This window comes from Montipora capricornis, chromosome 6, assembly GCF_036669925.1.
Source record: "Montipora capricornis isolate CH-2021 chromosome 6, ASM3666992v2, whole genome shotgun sequence".
Classification (NCBI taxonomy): Eukaryota; Metazoa; Cnidaria; class Anthozoa; order Scleractinia; family Acroporidae; genus Montipora; species Montipora capricornis.
The window spans coordinates 22,165,527-22,178,641 of NC_090888.1; the positions used below are offsets into that span (position 1 = coordinate 22,165,527).

Sequence of the window (13,115 nt, forward strand, 5' to 3'; positions counted from 1 at the left end):
TTAGAGGTCACCACACCCCTAAAGGACGTTGTGTCCTTTAGAACATTACCTAAGTTACCTAAGTTCGCCATATGGAGTGGCGAACTGTTGAGGAGTTGAAATGAATGCCTCCTTTGATTAAATCAAAAGAGGAAAAATAAATTATATAATGAGTGACTTGGTGCTCCATACTAGAATAATTGTAAGCTTTCAAAAGGAGTTAAATAGTGGATTCTATGCAAACGAAGTCTGAGACAAGTCAGAGTACTCTACAATTTCAATTCTTGTCAGCGGAGAATCAATCACAATTTTCCGACTGAAATTTCGCGGTGTAATTTTATCAAAATTTCACCTCAGTAGTAAAATACCCGTCGGTGGAGGTGGCCAAACGTTGTTTACGCTCAGCAGGTGCTATCATGCAGTCAAATATTAGCGTACAGTATAATGAATTCTGCAATCATTTCATTTATGTGAAATGATTCTTAAAGAAAAGGTAAATTGAAATAAAATAGACCAATATATGGGTCATCTGTCTTTACGTATGAGCAGCATGCTTAGAAAGTGTATTACGTATTAACTAAACGTATGACTTAACCGATCTTTTCTATTTGACAGCTTTGTTGTAGAACATCAAGATGGGAGCCCCCATGTTCACAACATCCCTCATGTTAAACTCAAAGAAGGCGAGCAGGTGTTTATCATGAAGCGAGGAACGCCTCATTTCTTAACAGCAAAAATAGAACTGCTAAAACCAGCTCTGCCCTAATGAGCGCCATTTTGGCCGCTGAAAGGATACATTATATTGATAGACTTCCGATCTGTATTTTGTTCGACTATTAGGTGTGTCTTCGAGGGGTGTTAAGACTTTTAATTCAGTTTAACAAAAAATCCGAAAAAAAAAAACCCAAAAATAAATAAAAGAACCACACGAACAACGCTTGAACAATGATAAAAAGAACAAAACAGCATTACTTTTGTTGTTTTTTCCTTCAAAATTGTAGTTAGATAATCAGATAGTTAGTTGATAAAATGAATTTATAACTGATAGACTTATGGTGTGAAAATTAGCTTGCTAATCAATCAATCAATCAGTTCATCGAGCAATCAAACAGTTATTGTCCCAAACATTTCACTTTTAAAGTGGTACTATGATCAAAAAATCATTTCCTTTTTTTTCTTCAGATTTTGAAAGTTTGTTCGCTTAACATCTAACTGGCAAAAGTTTGAGCATTGAGTGTTTTACTCAAAGTTTATTCTGAGTGTAAGTTTCTGATTTCACGGTCCGCCATTACTCACGTTCAAAACTCAGAGGGTTGGATCTAGATAAAATGATGTCATTTACTCACTAGCTTAAAATTTCAGCGTGTAAACGCAATTTATTGTATATGCAAAACACTGATTTAAAAGTCTGAAAGCCCGAAACTCCCGTGCTGCATATTAATTTACCTGAGTACACACGCATTGCATTCTTAAACTAGTGAGTCTTTTACATCATTTTCTCCTCGACCCAGCTCTCTCGAGATTTTAAAGTTAGTAATAGTGGACCAATAAATAAGAAAATTCCATAGGTGTCTTTTTAAAATCAGAACTTAAAACTTTGGTAAGTTAGTGTTTAGTTAACATAATTTTGAAATCCAAAGGAAAAAAAATATATATGTTTTTCCTCGTAGTACCACTTTAAGCGGTAACAAGTCTGGCTAGCCATTTACCACAAAGGAGGATTCAATAGTTAGCTTAAAAGGTTTCGTTGTATTTACAACCCTAGAACACCAAAGAATTTACCACACTAAACCTTCAAACACAAAAGGTAACAATTACTACACTGAACAAAACGTAGGGGAGATTGAATAAATCCTTACGTTTAGAGGTTGTAATTCCTTACATCCGGGGGTTGTAAATATTTACGTCCAGGGGTTTTAAATTCTCATCTACAGGGGTGGCAAATCTTTAAGCCCAGGGGTTTATAAATTCTTACGTCCAGGGGGTTTTAAAGCCCTGTGTTCGTTGCTTGTAAGTCCGTAAGCTCAGGGAGTTATAAACGTTATAAATGATATACGTTGAGGGGTTAGAAATCCTTACATCCAGGGGTTGTAAATGCTTACAGATTCTAACTTGTTACGTCCCGGGGGTTATAAATCCTCACATCCGAGGATTGAAAATCCTTAAATCCTTACGTTCAGGGGTTATAAATCCTTACATCCGGGGATTGTAAATCATTACATCCAAGGGTTGTAAATCCTTACGTTTTTTAAGCACGGGGTTATAAATCCTTACGTCCATGGGTTGCAAATTACTACGTCCAGGGGTTAGAAATCCTTACATCCAGGGGTTGTAAATCCTTACATGATCCTAACTTATTACGTCCAGGGGGTTAAAAACCCTTACATCCGAGGGTTGAAAATCTGTAAATCCTTACGTCCAGGGGTAACACTGAACACCACAGACACAGTTTACTTACTCATTTCTACAATCGGCGACAAAATTGTTGAGACACTCTTATCCTTTAGAGTCGATTGCAAGCTCGGCGGCGCAAATGGCCCCCTCCCCCGCACCCCCGGGACAATGTTGTGTTTTTCTGTTTTCTACGAGCCTTGTCGACAGCGGTACAACATTGATTAGGGTGGGGGAGGGAGGGGTATCCCGGAAACGTACTTTCTGGACAAGTTTTCTTCGCAAACAATGAATGTGTCGTTGCCAGTGTGCTCTGTTAGTATCTGTCTCAACTAATTTTGTCGCCGATTGTCTGTTTCAGAAAACTTCCTTTATACCCTTTATACGGGCACCTATAGTCCAGTCTTTCCGTCAATATGACCACACGAGTGAAAGACTTTTTACAGGTCTAAAAAATTGCGGATAGTTTATTATTCTCGTTTTCGAGTGTGAAAAATGCGTTTTCCTGTGCGAAGCGAAGATTGTGACGTAAGTGCAAAGGACCTGTTCACTTTTGCCTTCTTTAATACGCTATTTGTGAGTAGCGTTAAAGCATGGATTTGTTAAAGGGTTATGCCTCTAACTCCAATTCATCAGAAGAAGCCGATTTTGTTGGTTGAAGTGGTGTCGCAGATGAACGCGAAAGAGACATGGTGGCTGTACGTTACAGCCGGAAAACACATTTACTTTCCACGCTCAAATTGCTGTGTCGGTGCAAAAAGACTTTCCACCTTGTCGCAGATGCTTTGCAGAGCTGGTTTTGGTGGGAAATGAATGTTTTTGGGAGTAAAGAAACAATATTTTCTCATTTACCACGAGTAACCACAAGATTATTATAAAAAGATAATGTAATTATTCTACTTGTTAATTATGGTTACTCGTGGTTACTCGTGGCCACTCCTCCGCGGAGTTCCTAAAATCAGAGTACGGCACTGTTTGCTGCTCTTTTTTTGTCCCAGGAGTTATAAACTGTCTTTGCTATTTATATTTCCCTCTTTTTTATGGGTCATATCCCTTGTAACAAGTTGAAATGGATTATGTATGGTGAATTTCAAAAGGGAATGCTAAACGTCACGCAATGTTCCGAAAGTATCACTTTATTTTAAGGTATGTCAAATCCAAAACACTGCACAAATCGTCTTGAAATTGTCATTATTTAGTACGATGTCCTTTCTCTCAATAATAAGCGTTTGTGGCGTGAACTTAACTTCGCTGCGCGTTCGACATCTACATTTTGGCCGTTGTAATTGACGTTCTCGGTAGTGATTACTTGCGTTAAAATTTCTCTTTTTTAGAATGCGGTATATCGAAGCCCGTGAGATATCACTTTCCCTGACAATATCATTCACTTTCCGCCCTTCGCAAATAGATGGCAAGCGTATACATGCCCTTATGGCAAGCGTATACATGCCCTTACCTCGTTAGAAATGTTCTGTGTGAAAACTATGTTCGACACTGAAATGTCTGCAATCATACCAGTGACTGCTACGTCACCGTAGTAAAGAAAAAGGTGATTTAATATATGTTTTGATTCCTATATGACATGAAAACGCATAAACGCTATTGAAATGTGTATATTTCATATATTAATGCAAAAAAACGCTTATCAGAAGTCGTCATGACACTTCATACAAAGTTTTTTCATACAGACAATCGGCGACAAAATTGTTGAGACACTCTTATCCTTTAGAGTCGATTGCAAGCTCGGCGGCGCAAATGGCCCCCTCCCCCGCACCCCCGGGACAATGTTGTGTTTTTCTGTTTTCTACGAGCCTTGTCGACAGCGGTACAACATTGATTAGGGTGGGGGAGGGAGGGGTATCCCGGAAACGTACTTTCTGGACAAGTTTTCTTCGCAAACAATGAATGTGTCGTTGCCAGTGTGCTCTGTTAGTAACTGTCTCAACTAATTTTGTCGCCGATTGTAGTTAAGACGACGATGCAATTTTAGGTACAGATGTTTGAAAATAAGTGTCTTACATATCCTTGCCAAGAACAATTATCCGAAACAATTTTTCTCAAAGAGTGAACCAAGTAAAACAAAACTCTCTATCGCAGTTTTTTGTGCATTTAAGGCCTGCCTTGGAAGTCTTCAACATACGTTCTACTTAATTTTTAGGCTTCAAGACAATTATTCGAATTGCGCAAATAAACACACTAAAACTACTTCTTTCCTATATTCTGAATTTAAGATTATGCACAGCGACTTGTTTATTTCTTCATCCAAACCAGCGTTCTGTCAGCTTTCTTTGTTTTCTTTTATTTTGAAAAAAAAAGTGATTTAAAATGATAAAATGGTATGGAGCTATATCGTAATAAAATTGATAAGTGTGCTTTGTTGAGCGGCAAAGAGAATGCCCCTTTCTGAAGGATTCTTCATGTAACATCAACATCAGCGTCTGTGTGTCAATAAAACATGTGAAAAGAGTCAACATCAGATGCAAACAAGTTATAAACAATCACCTCACAGGATGAGCCATTGAAGCACTAATATCTTTTATCAAAACCTATTTTCGTTGTCGTCTGGCTTAAAACTGGCAATTGACCGTTTTTCTACTGGAGACGCGTAATTCTTCCAGACGAATTATGTGTCTCTCATATGCATGTTATCCGTCTGGTGCTTGTTAACAGTCAACTTTTAAAAAAAAGCTGACCTCTATGAGCTTTAAACTTGGGCCCGCGATATAGGTTAGCGGCAACCTTGTTTTGACCGGTGCCAATGAATCATAATAATAATTATATGAAAGTCTAATATTTAAGTTGTCCCCCTTAAAAAAATCCGGCTTCCACATTGGTATACATTGAAGGGTGGCCATATGCACAAGCGGAGACAGTTTACCATATGTTCTTACCGATGGTGCTCCGCATGCGCGTTTTCGGTGCACGCATCGACGCATAATGCGTCTCGTGTCCGTCTTTATACTAGACGAGTTTCTATTATAATAACGGCCAATCTGGAAGTTATTATCATTTTCACTTCTGTCCATGATAGTCATGTTATTTCACAATAAAGAGGTTACAATCTGTACGGGATATACCTACCTATCATTTCGTTCTACCACTTCGGTTCTTACTGTCACTGACTCCTGAGGGGTAGCAGATCTCGTTGTTACCTGAGTATACTCGCCTTCTTGCAGAAGGATGCCGTCTGACATCTGTCTCTGTACACCTCCGTACAACCATCTCTTGTCTTCAAAACAAACCTATATCGAACAATTCGCAAAAACAGAAGTGAATTTCATATACTGTTGTAAACTTCTCAATGTCATAATGATTTCATATCTGTGCATTTAATTAAAAGGGAAGAGCGCAACATGTATGTCTCACTCTTCAATTCTTAGGGACACATCTGAAAATCCCCCGCATTAGCCTCCAAGCTAAGTTTCAGTCCTATACTGAAAATACAAATATTGTCTATTGGCACCAAAATACTGCTGAGTTGTTGAGGGAAAGCGATCATTTGGTTGGGTCTCCTCGCAAGTGTTCATCTTTCAATAGATATTTTAAAATTCGGATGTATCACCTAACCTAGAGAATTGCGCAGTGATTCAAGATTTTTTTCTTTCATGACATAGGTATGCTCTATGTCAATACTTGCCGTAAGATTACTGCGATTTTCTCCAGGCCTTGACTGTAGACCAAACGTATAGTGCGATCCTGGAACATCATCTTCCACCTTCTACCAAACCTTTCAAATACAGGGGATGCCAAGGCAAACGTTTCCACAATGACAGACACCTCTCCTAGTCTCCAATGCATGACTGCTGTTTTTCCGCCAACGCGGAAGGGAACCACATCCAACATTCCCTACAACCGATCACATATATCTTTTGTTAATTTGTGTGTTGGGAGCTTGACATCAAATAATGTGGTAAAATGGCAAAGAGAACATGGTATAAAATTCATTTGATTGATTGAAACCTGAAAAACGGGACATCGAAAGCTGTTACACGTTGTCGTTAATTACTCTGGAACACTCAGTGTCGACTCAGTGACATAATGAACATAGTAAAGAATATCTAATATCTTGGGGTATTCGTAACTTACTTTGTTTGCTCTCCACAAATGCAGGGCGAAAATGCAGGGCTATCTTTTCCTGGTTATGCTCTTCCCTCTCGTGTCTCCGTATAATTTGACCACAGCCAACTATCGGACACATCACAGCAACATTAGGGCAAAGCAAGCTGTGAGACGGCAACCAATCCCTTTGAGAGAAGTGAAGTATTAATTACGTTCGATCGCAGGAGAACGCGTTCTAATTTTGTTCAGATTGGGTGACAAATTTCTTTCCATGGAAAACCAAAAAAGCTTCCCAAAAAATTAATTTTGTTGTTTACAGGGGCTCCCTTGCGTGGATTCTTGCACGCGTATTGATGACAGTCTCTTTTATTGTCATATTCTTATTTTTCTAGCTTGGAACCCTAGGGAAACAAACAGGCTAAGCGACTCAGTGTCGAACGCACTTTATGAATCAGAGATTAATCTAGTTAATTGGTGTATTTTATTGTCAAGTAACATTGATTCATTAGAAATAGGATATATGTCAATTGTGCTAAATATCAAGTGATTGGTCTTAGTTTTCAAAACATTAAATTATGAAAAGACCAAAGCTTTAATTACGCCAAGCCTTTTTCATATTCAGCACTGATTTATTACTGTATATCCTCACTTCAAAATCAATGACCTTATGCTAAACCTTTTAAAGACACCCATTCCTCTATCTGGGACCTGGACAGATTGAAATTGTGTTTCTTAAGGATGTTCGCGCGCATGTCAAGCACACATGGTGCATCGCAGACCACCAAAACAAAACAGGCATGGCATCGAGCTAGAGTCTGATCCTTGCTCGGGCAAAGGGATAGTTGTGGACCCAGGTCATCTCGGGAATGTCACACAAGGACGTGCCAGTGAGAATATACAATCGCTTTGAGAACTTCGCAGCGATTTTACTCTCTTGAATATTCGGTGATCCCCATTTTTCTTTCCGTAAATCACTTCCTTTCCTGACTTTGTCAATTTTAACAAAAAAAGAAAAAACTCTGTATGTAAGAAGTTACAACTATTTCGCCTTTTATGCTCTCGTGCGACCGAAGTTTTCTTTCATTGACTAATGTGTATCGCTTTTTAAGGTCTACTTCACCTCAGAAAAAGACATCAGCTGCAAAAGTTAATTTAGTTATGTTGAATTGAGTACGTTTACTTGATCTAGATTTCACTCATCTAGGCTTTTTTTGTTGCTGTCAGTTGTAAGCTAAGATCATTTTAAAATAATGCAAGCTTCTAAAAATGCACCTTATCTCGAAAACGAGACACATTTTTTTTCCCTTTTTGGCAAAAGTAGATCATGACTTTTTTGCTTGGCAAGTTTTAAAAAAAATCTGTACATGGGAACATTTTGGGTGCGAACGTCCTTGACAGCAGGGGAAGCGATGGTGTCAACTATTACCAATATAGATATACCGGTAGTAGCAGTTTTATTTGCAGTTCCGACAACATTTTTTGGTCTGACGAAGGGAGGCCTTTTAACAATTAACATCTGGTAACATTTTCTAATATCATGATCCTATAATGGTTATGATGAAAGCAAACCCAATGTTTGAAAGTCGAAATAAGTTCATCTCAGTGAAGGGCAAAATTGTCACGTGCTGCCTTTTACCGTAACAGGAAGTCGGCACAACTTCTTGATATATCTCGTGCAATAATAAAAGGTCTGTATTGGCTTTTCTTAAATGCAGTTTGTTCTGAAATATGACAATCTACATCGGTTGACTAAGAGAATAAAAGAGTGAGGAATAATCAGACTTTCCAAAAGGTTGTTTTTATTTGCAACTACTTTACAGCGCGAACCTATGAATCCGAGCAATGACAATATCAATTATCAAGAGGCAATGATTAATATCCTTGCCCACCACGTTCAGAACATTTTGCGAGAGACAAAGGTTTATAATATACGCAGCCGTCATCAAAATTTGAAAAAAAGTTAAAAAACATCTAAACCCTCGCGTTTAACCGGAAGTGCACTCAGCGGCAACTGAAGATACGTGACTTGTTGAAGTTCATAAGCGTTTGAAACTCTCTTATGTGGTGGAGAACGTTTTTAGCTTCCTTTTTTTTACCTTACTTGTCACTGAAAGGGAATGGTTTAGACCGTGTCTTGGGTTTATGTTTGAAGAAATTCACACTGATCATTGTAAAATTAGTGAGAGCCACGTCATTTCTCTCATCATGTGGTGAGCTGTGAACTATTAACACAGGCTTGGAAAATATAATATTCTTCGTTTTTTTGTCCTTTGCCGGCAATCCTTACAGAGATATATGCATTAAATAAGGTATATCAAGATGAAAAAAACTTACCGCTTCACTAGTTCTCCGCAATTTAATGAACAAGGCGCTTTCTTCAGAGGACATGCGTTCTCCCCTGTGTTCCTCTATTTCTCCACGGTAAACCAATTGCCCACAATCACACTCGGTTTTTCTATGCGGGCAGACTATCGTGAAGAACATCACCGCATTTGACCCTTTGCTTGCATGCATTGCATATGACTTTAAGGTAATTGCACTGCCAAACGTGCTGTTTGGCGGTGTTGACAGGGAATGATATGTTGCACCACCGACAACTACCCTCCAAGGTAGACAGCACGCTGTTGGCCTTTCGATTAGGGTAAATGGCATTGACTGTTTGCCTACACAACTGGCAAGATGATGCCCTTGTCGACTCCTTCATCTCCTCAACACAGAAACCGCAGAAACTGTGGCCACACGGTGTAACAATCTGCGCATCCAGAAATGGATTCTCACTGTAATTGAATGAGAGTTTGCTAATTAAGAAATGCATTCACGGTTTTGCAAGAAATCACATATCGTTGTTTATCATAAGGATACTAACCAAATATCGCATCTAAATTCCACTCCTAAACTTTCGGTAAACTCTACGTGTTCAAAAACATTCTTAGATGGAGAATCCATTTCCAAATTTAGTCTCATAACTCCCAATCTACAATTGATGGATCTAGTAGGCGTGTTTGAAAAGAGCATGTTAAACAACCTGGGTGGCAGGTGGAAGAGGTGGGCCTGGAATCGATTAGGTGCATAAATCAGTGAAGGGGATCGAAAATTAATTTTCCTCTTTTAATCGTAGATACGCAAAGCGTATAAACGACCATCGTTAGGGGTCAGAATAAGCAAATTTGTCACTCACTCAGATGTGAATTAATCGATAAGTCAATGACCATTATAGATTTTTTACAAGATATGCCAATTTGTCACTCACTCATTTGAATTCATATCGCTATGACAACGATCATTTACTGAGGCTCACAGCATTATAGGGTATAATGCAGTACGAGAAGTTTGAAGAAAGTTGAAAGACGTTTGAAGAAAGTTGGGTGTGGGGCGCAAGTCGTCTGAAATAGACCTGATGGACCTGGGTGTTGAAAGTTTTTGATCAGTGGAGGGATGAGAGAAATGTGGCGGTAGTTAAACTGAGCTATCGAGGGGAGACTTTATATGAAATGATAGGTAGCATTCAAACGTTTTTATGTGTGAAATGTAAGCGAAATGTAAATTTTGAATTCTGCTTTGAATTTTCAAATGAAAGACATAGCCGGACAAGGAATAGGTGCAGTTGTAAACAGGGCTACTTTTATTACGGAGACACAAGAAAACTATGTATGGGAAAACGGGTTCTTAGGCAGCAAGAACGGGGAGCCACTTTGCTATACTTTGGTCTGGGTTTTTGTCATTCAGTTTGCTCTGAGGACTGGGCAGGAACACAGGAATTTGAGATTTAAAAATTCACAGTTATCTTTTCAACGGGACGAATGGATCGTGAATTCTTACAGTATATGGGAGATATTAGTAAAACTACTAAAACTGCTATTGTGCCATTTGCGTATCAAAAGAATAGTTGTTCGGGCATACAAGAATTTGACCAATGTAGAGCGTTGCCTAGTTGAGCTGTATAAGAAATACTTGTCTCCCGTGCCAAAACAAATCAATGACAACACATATTATTTGCGGGCATTGCCAAAACCAAAAGGGGATTTGTGGTATTATAATAATGCGATGGGAAATGAAACTTTAGGGGACATAGTAAAGAATATCATGCGAAAAGCAGGATTTGAGGAGCATTTAACAAAGCATTCACTTCCGCAAAGTTGTGCCACTCAATTGTACAACGGTGGTGTGCTAGAACAAGTTATTGTAGAAATCATGTGATGGAGTTAGGGAGTATAAATGTACCTCGTCAACATTTACTGAGAAAAGTAAGTGAAATCTTCTTCCTAAGAAGGTTGAAATTGATGCGAAAGAAAAATAGGAAAACCTGATTAAAAGTTATGTTGATAAAAAAGTAGAAATGGGACTAGGGGAAAAAATAGTTGAGAAGTAGAACGAAGATTACAATCAGTCAGTCGTAATTAGTACAAATAGTACAAAGATTGTTATTTCATATAAGTAAGAAACTTTGTCAATGTGAGGTGTGCAATTACTTGCGTCCAAGTACGTCTCCCTGAACAGAGCTGATTGTGCTCTATTTTTTTATTTTAGGAATCTTTCTAAGTTGAGATCTGCAATACACGATGGCATCCGAAATTTTTAACTAAAAAAATTGCTGGGCGAAAACAATAACAATCAGAGGTGAATTACTGCCAAAGCGGTTTATATCAAGCCATGACCAGCTGCAGTACTAAAAATATTGCCGCAAGCAAGCTGCAATATTAAAAATATTGCAGTGCAGTCAGCGCACTGCAATATTTAGCGGTTTAGCTCATTCAGGATTACCCCCGGTAATGAGTTCCCTGATAACAAAAAGGACCGCCTCCGTTTTCCTGAATATGTATCTCTTCTCAGGCTGAAATCGTCGATATATTGCTGAGAGAAAACAATATTATTGTATGAAGATCAGTAATTATTAGCAAATAAGCACGGCCTGCTTTTGATATCAGGGAGGTTCTGCCATGGTAACAAAGCCGGTATGCTCACATTGGGAAGCACAGGTACTAGCCTCTTTCTGCAAAGAATCAAGCATTTCTGATAAAAATTGGCAAATATCTGTTTACAGCATATTTAACCAAAATTCGGTTGCGTTTTTGACAACATCATTACAGTGGGTTTCATTCACGTTTCATTCATGTTTCATTCACATATATCAGGGGTGGTGCAGTGGTGAGAGCACTCGCCTCCCACCAAAGTGGCCCGGGTTCGATTCCCAGACTCAGTGTCATACGTGGGTTGAGTTTGTTCGTTCTCTACTCTGCACCGAGAGGTTTTCTCCGAGTACTCCGGTTTCCCCTCTCCTCAAAAACCGACATTTGACTTGATTTACTTTCATTGTCCCCAATTAGCACTTCCTTTTGTAGAAATTACTTGAACAGCTGGAAATAACAGAACTGACAATTGCGACAGGCAAATCCTCTAATAAAAAAGCACAGCAGCTGCTCATTTTTAACAGCACATTACTGAACCTGGGAAGTTATGAAAATCAAGAAATAGCATAGGTATTTGATAAAGAAGCTCCTCAGAAATGTAACCTTTTTGTTTTGGGTTTTCTACGAGGCTTGAACTTGTTTCAAACTTGCAGCCATGCCGGACATACTTGTTTCTAGTATGTTGCAAACAGTTAAGGTCTGTGACTACAAGGGATAGTAGTGAGACAGTATGGCAGTTACGTTATCAAAAACCGCATCCAACCCTCTCCAGTCTTGCCACATTTGCTTTTCAAGGAAATCCTGTAAGTCCTCCAACCTTATACCTTTCTCTCTTTTAACATGGTACTTAAGGCTTGCCCATGCTGCTTCCGACTCTTGCGTGTGAATTCCTGTCAAAGGGTCTACAAAGTTATTCTGGTGCACGACTGTCCTGTGAAGGGTAACATTAGGGACATGCAGGTGCAAGTTCCTGTATGCAGCTCAGTCATCCGTGTGCACTTGTGACCCAGGCAAGAGGACTCTATGTAGAATCTGGGTAAGTGTTCCTCTGTTTCTTCTCCACACCACTTTAAAGTAACCCCAAAATGGGCTATGCTCGGTTGAAACTACTCCAAATACCCAAGTGTCATTTCTCCCCTCCGTCCTCGTTGGTACTGCACAATGAATAATAAAATCAAGCAGACAGTATTTTATAATTAACAAATCAGCAAACACGTGCCAGTAGGCCAAAGTGACTGCTATGTTATTTATTTTAACAACTATAAATGTAAGGAATGCGTTTAATATGTTTAATATGTTGCACATAATTATCTCAAGTTGGTGCCAAGATAGAAATCATTCGAGAACGCAATTCTTACTGAGTGATACATTTAAAATGTGATTTTATATCTCGACTTACTTTGGACTTGTGCTTGAATTGGCTTTTGTCGCACTTCACAACATGCACATTGCCACCGAATGGGATTATTGGCCTGTCCTCGAGATCTCTCTTGCAGTAATGCCTTAGTACCGCACACATTTTTCCAACCGTGTTCTTTGTTAGTCCAACCATCCGAGAGGCTGCACTTCCCAGCTCGCGTAGAGCCCAAAGATATACTGTAATTAGGAGTTTTCCTAATGGGATTCTTGGAAATTTGGTGAAGAAACTCCCTTCTCTCAATGACTTTTTGCAGTGACACGTTGGACATCTCCTTCAAAGATAATTGTTGGCAAAACAAATTATCATAAAGTAGTATACAATTTGTGTAAATTTTGTTAGGTCTCGGATAAACGCGCAGA

General features: G+C 38.9%; 1 pseudogene; it reads right to left on the reverse strand.

Annotated features, from left to right (window-relative positions):
• Positions 1 to 12,041: 12,041 nt before the first annotated feature.
• Positions 12,042 to 12,888, reverse strand: LOC138054560 (uncharacterized; annotated as a pseudogene).
• Between the last annotated feature and the right edge of the window lie 227 nt (positions 12,889 to 13,115).